The sequence below is a fragment of the Pseudophryne corroboree genome, chromosome 1, assembly GCF_028390025.1.
Source record: "Pseudophryne corroboree isolate aPseCor3 chromosome 1, aPseCor3.hap2, whole genome shotgun sequence".
NCBI classification, from domain to species: domain Eukaryota; kingdom Metazoa; phylum Chordata; class Amphibia; order Anura; family Myobatrachidae; genus Pseudophryne; species Pseudophryne corroboree.
Genome location: NC_086444.1, coordinates 62723441 through 62729440, shown reverse-complemented (window position 1 = coordinate 62729440; position 6000 = coordinate 62723441).

Genomic DNA, 6000 nt, shown 5'->3' with positions numbered 1-6000 from the left:
TTGAAGATGTCAGTGTTGAAGTACACCAGGATGAGGAGGATATGGGTGTTGCTGGCGCTGGGGAGGAAATTGACCAGGAGGATTCTGATGGTGAGGTGGTTTGTTTAAGTCAGGCACCCGGGGAGACACCTGTTGTCCGTGGGAGGAATATGGCCACTGACATGCCTGGTGAAAATACCAAAAAAATCAGCTCTTCGGTGTGGAAGTATTTCAACAGAAATGCGGACAACAGGTGTCAAGCCGTGTGTTGCCTTTGTCAAGCTGTAATAAGTAGGGGTAAGGACGTTAACCACCTCGGAACATCCTCCCTTATACGTCACCTGCAGCGCATTCATAATAAGTCAGTGACAAGTTCAAAAACTTTGGGCGACAGCGGAAGCAGTCCACTGACCAGTAAATCCCTTCCTCTTGTAACCAAGCTCACGCAAACCACCCCACCAACTCCCTCAGTGTCAATTTCCTCCTTCCCCAGGAATGCCAATAGTCCTGCAGGCCATGTCACTGGCAATTCTGACGAGTCCTCTCCTGCCTGGGATTCCTCCAATGCATCCTTGCGTGTAACGCCTACTGCTGCTGGCGCTGCTGTTGTTGCTGCTGGGAGTCGATGGTCATCCCAGAGGGGAAGTCGTAAGCCCACTTGTACTACTTCCAGTAAGCAATTGACTGTTCAACAGTCCTTTGCGAGGAAGATGAAATATCACAGCAGTCATCCTGCTGCAAAGCGGATAACTGAGGCCTTGACAACTATGTTGGTGTTAGACGTGCGTCCGGTATCCGCCGTTAGTTCACAGGGAACTAGACAATTTATTGAGGCAGTGTGCCCCCGTTACCAAATACCATCTAGGTTCCACTTCTCTAGGCAGGCGATACCGAGAATGTACACGGACGTCAGAAAAAGACTCACCAGTGTCCTAAAAAATGCAGTTGTACCCAATGTCCACTTAACCACGGACATGTGGACAAGTGGAGCAGGGCAGGGTCAGGACTATATGACTGTGACAGCCCACTGGGTAGATGTATGGACTCCCGCCGCAAGAACAGCAGCGGCAGCACCAGTAGCAGCATCTCGCAAACGCCAACTCTTTCCTAGGCAGGCTACGCTTTGTATCACCGCTTTCCAGAATACGCACACAGCTGAAAACCTCTTACGGCAACTGAGGAAGATCATCGCGGAATGGCTTACCCCAATTGGACTCTCCTGTGGATTTGTGGCATCGGACAACGCCAGCAATATTGTGTGTGCATTAAATATGGGCAAATTCCAGCACGTCCCATGTTTTGCACATACCTTGAATTTGGTGGTGCAGAATTTTTTAAAAAACGACAGGGGCGTGCAAGAGATGCTGTCGGTGGCTAGAAGAATTGCGGGACACTTTCGGCGTACAGGCACCACGTACAGAAGACTGGAGCACCACCAAAAACTACTGAACCTGCCCTGCCATCATCTGAAGCAAGAAGTGGTAACGAGGTGGAATTCAACCCTCTATATGCTTCAGAGGTTGGAGGAGCAGCAAAAGGCCATTCAAGCCTATACAATTCAGCACGATATAGGAGGTGGAATGCACCTGTCTCAAGCGCAGTGGAGAATGATTTCAACGTTGTGCAAGGTTCTGATGCCCTTTGAACTTGCCACACGTGAAGTCAGTTCAGACACTGCCAGCCTGAGTCAGGTCATTCCCCTCATCAGGCTTTTGCAGAAGAAGCTGGAGACATTGAAGGAGGAGCTAACACGGAGCGATTCCACTAGGCATGTGGGACTTGTGGATGGAGCCCTTAATTCGCTTAACAAGGATTCACGGGTGGTCAATCTGTAGAAATCAGAGCACTACATTTTGGCCACCGTGCTCGATCCTAGATTTAAAGCCTACCTTGGATCTCTCTTTCCGGCAGACACAAGTCTGCTGGGGTTGAAAGACCTGCTGGTGAGAAAATTGTCAAGTCAAGCGGAACGTGACCTGTCAACATCTCCTCCTTCACATTCTCCCGCAACTGGGGGTGCGAGGAAAAGGCTCAGAATTCCGAGCCCACCCGCTGGCGGTGATGCAGGGCAGTCTGGAGCGACTGCTGATGCTGACATCTGGTCCGGACTGAAGGACCTGACAACGATTACGGACATGTCGTCTACTGTCACTGCATATGATTCTCTCAACATTGAAAGAATGGTGGAGGATTATATGAGTGACCGCATCCAAGTAGGCACGTCACACAGTCCGTACTTATACTGGCAGGAAAAAGAGGCAATTTGGAGGCCCTTGCACAAACTGGCTTTATTCTACCTAAGTTGCCCTCCCACAAGTGTGTACTCCGAAAGAGTGTTTAGTGCCGCCGCTCACCTTGTCAGCAATCGGCGTACGAGGTTACATCCAGAAAATGTGGAGAAGATGATGTTCATTAAAATGAATTATAATCAATTCCTCCGCGGAGACATTGACCAGCAGCAATTGCCTCCACAAAGTACACAGGGAGCTGAGATGGTGGATTCCAGTGGGGACGAATTGATAATCTGTGAGGAGGGGGATGTACACGGTGATATATCGGAGGATGATGATGAGGTGGACATCTTGCCTCTGTAGAGCCAGTTTGTGCAAGGAGAGATTAATTGCTTCTTTTTTGGTGGGGGTCCAAACCAACCCGTCATATCAGTCACAGTCGTGTGGCAGACCCTGTCACTGAAATGATGGGTTGGTTAAAGTGTGCATGTCCTGTTTATACAACATAAGGGTGGGTGGGAGGGCCAAAGGACAATTCCATCTTGCACCTCTTTTTTCTTTAATTTTTCTTTGCGTCATGTGCTGTTTGGGGAGTGTTTTTTGGAAGGGCCATCCTGCGTGACACTGCAGTGGCACTCCTAGATGGGCCCGGTGTTTGTGTCGGCCACTAGGGTCGCTTATCTTACTCACACAGCTACCTCATTGCGCCTCTTTTTTTCTTTGCGTCATGTGCTGTTTGGGGAGGGTTTTTTGGAAGGGACATCCTGCGTGACACTGCAGTGCCACTCCTAGATGGGCCCAGTGTTTGTGTCGGCCACTAGGGTCGCTTATCTTACTCACACAGCTACCTCATTGCGCCTCTTTTTTTCTTTGCGTCATGTGCTGTTTGGGGAGGGTTTTTTGGAAGGGACATCCTGCGTGACACTGCAGTGCCACTCCTAGATGGGCCCAGTGTTTGTGTCGGCCACTAGGGTCGCTTATCTTACTCACACAGCTACCTCATTGCGCCTCTTTTTTTCTTTGCGTCATGTGCTGTTTGGGGAGGGTTTTTTGGAAGGGACATCCTGCGTGACACTGCAGTGCCACTCCTAGATGGGCCCAGTGTTTGTGTCGGCCACTAGGGTCGCTTATCTTACTCACACAGCTACCTCATTGCGCCTCTTTTTTTCTTTGCGTCATGTGCTGTTTGGGGAGGGTTTTTTGGAAGGGCCATCCTGCGTGACACTGCAGTGCCACTCCTAGATGGGCCCGGTGTTTGTGTCGGCCACTAGGGTCGCTTATCTTACTCACACAGCTACCTCATTGCGCCTCTTTTTTTCTTTGCGTCATGTGCTGTTTGGGGAGGGTTTTTTGGAAGGGACATCCTGCGTGACACTGCAGTGCCACTCCTAGATGGGCCCGGTGTTTGTGTCGGCCACTAGGGTCGCTTATCTTTCTCACACAGCTACCTCATTGCGCCTCTTTTTTTCTTTGCGTCATGTGCTGTTTGGGGAGGGTTTTTTGGAAGGGACATCCTGCGTGACACTGCAGTGCCACTCCTAGATGGGCCCGGTGTTTGTGTCGGCCACTAGGGTCGCTTATCTTACTCACACAGCTACCTCATTGCGCCTCTTTTTTTCTTTGCGTCATGTGCTGTTTGGGGAGGGTTTTTTGGAAGGGACATCCTGCGTGACACTGCAGTGCCACTCCTAGATGGGCCCGGTGTTTGTGTCGGCCACTAGGGTCGCTTATCTTACTCACACAGCTACCTCATTGCGCCTCTTTTTTTCTTTGCGTCATGTGCTGTTTGGGGAGGGTTTTTTGGAAGGGACATCCTGCGTGACACTGCAGTGCCACTCCTAGATGGGCCCGGTGTTTGTGTCGGCCACTAGGGTCGCTTATCTTACTCACACAGCTACCTCATTGCGCCTCTTTTTTTCTTTGCGTCATGTGCTGTTTGGGGAGGGTTTTTTGGAAGGGACATCCTGCGTGACACTGCAGTGCCACTCCTAGATGGGCCCGGTGTTTGTGTCGGCCACTAGGGTCGCTTATCTTACTCACACAGCTACCTCATTGCGCCTCTTTTTTTTTTGCGTCATGTGCTGTTTGGGGAGGGTTTTTTGGAAGGGACATCCTGCGTGACACTGCAGTGCCACTCCTAGATGGGCCCGGTGTTTGTGTCGGCCACTAGGGTCGCTTATCTTACTCACACAGCTACCTCATTGCGCCTCTTTTTTTCTTTGCGTCATGTGCTGTTTGGGGAGGGTTTTTTGGAAGGGACATCCTGCGTGACACTGCAGTGCCACTCCTAGATGGGCCCAGTGTTTGTGTCGGCCACTAGGGTCGCTTATCTTACTCACACAGCTACCTCATTGCGCCTCTTTTTTTCTTTGCGCCATGTGCTGTTTGGGGAGGGTTTTTTGGAAGGGACATCCTGCGTGACACTGCAGTGCCACTCCTAGATGGGCCCGGTGTTTGTGTCGGCCACTAGGGTCGCTTATCTTACTCACACAGCTACCTCATTGCGCCTCTTTTTTTCTTTGCATCATGTGCTGTTTGGGGAGGGTTTTTTGGAAGGGACATCCTGCGTGACACTGCAGTGCCACTCCTAGATGGGCCCGGTGTTTGTGTCGGCCACTAGGGTCGCTTATCTTACTCACACAGCTACCTCATTGCGCCTCTTTTTTTCTTTGCGTCATGTGCTGTTTGGGGAGGGTTTTTTGGAAGGGACATCCTGCGTGACACTGCAGTGCCACTCCTAGATGGGCCAGGTGTTTGTGTCGGCCACTAGGGTCGCTTAGCTTAGTCATCCAGCGACCTCGGTGCAAATTTTAGGACTAAAAATAATATTGTGAGGTGTGAGGTATTCAGAATAGACTGAAAATGAGTGGAAATGATGGTTTTTGAGGTTAATAATACTTTGGGATCAAAATGACCCCCAAATTCTATGATTTAAGCTGTTTTTTAGTTTTTTTGGAAAAAAACACCCGAATCCAAAACACACCCGAATCCGACAAAAAAAATTCGGTTAGGTTTTGCCAAAACGCGGTCGAACCCAAAACACGGCCGCGGAACCGAACCCAAAACCAAAACACAAAACCCGAAAAATTTCCGGTGCTCATCTCTAGTACTTATAGTAAGTGACGCCTCTGCTTAGAGCTAAACAGATGGTCGATCACTGAAGGATCCATGACTGCCGCTGCAGTTGCTTGGATCTGCGAGGCCGCATGTGAGTGTCTTAATACAGTTCCAGGTGGCTGCATATTTTCACACATCCTCTGCATTTGGGATAGTGGCCATGGATGCATTTGCAGACATCTCTGAATCAGGCCCTATGTCAACAGATTATGTTATCAGCACCATCAGTGGGTTCTCATCTGCCTTGTAACCAGGAAAGTCATGTCTTATCATGTTATTACAAATGTTACAATTCAAGCAACGTGTTCCACTTTGTAAATACAGTATACCAAACTGTGCATGAGAAGGGGAGGTCGTGCAGCGGTGAATGCAGATTTTGCAGTGAGATGAGGCAAAGGGTAAAAATAGGAGCTCTCACAAGGAGGAGTGACCACATCATATAATGGAATGTAATTTAGACAGGACCGGCTACAGGCATGTTCCAATAGAGCGGCCGCGCGGGGCGCCACCCTTAATGGGCACCGCACGCTGGCGCCGCCATATTTTTTCCTGGAGCCGGCCCTCTGCTGCGCTGCCCGGCCTTAAACTGTTGTGTGCCAGTGCACGCTGCACAGCGCCGGCGTCTGATATCAGACGCTGACGGCGCGCAGAGCGCATAGCGCACACAACCCAC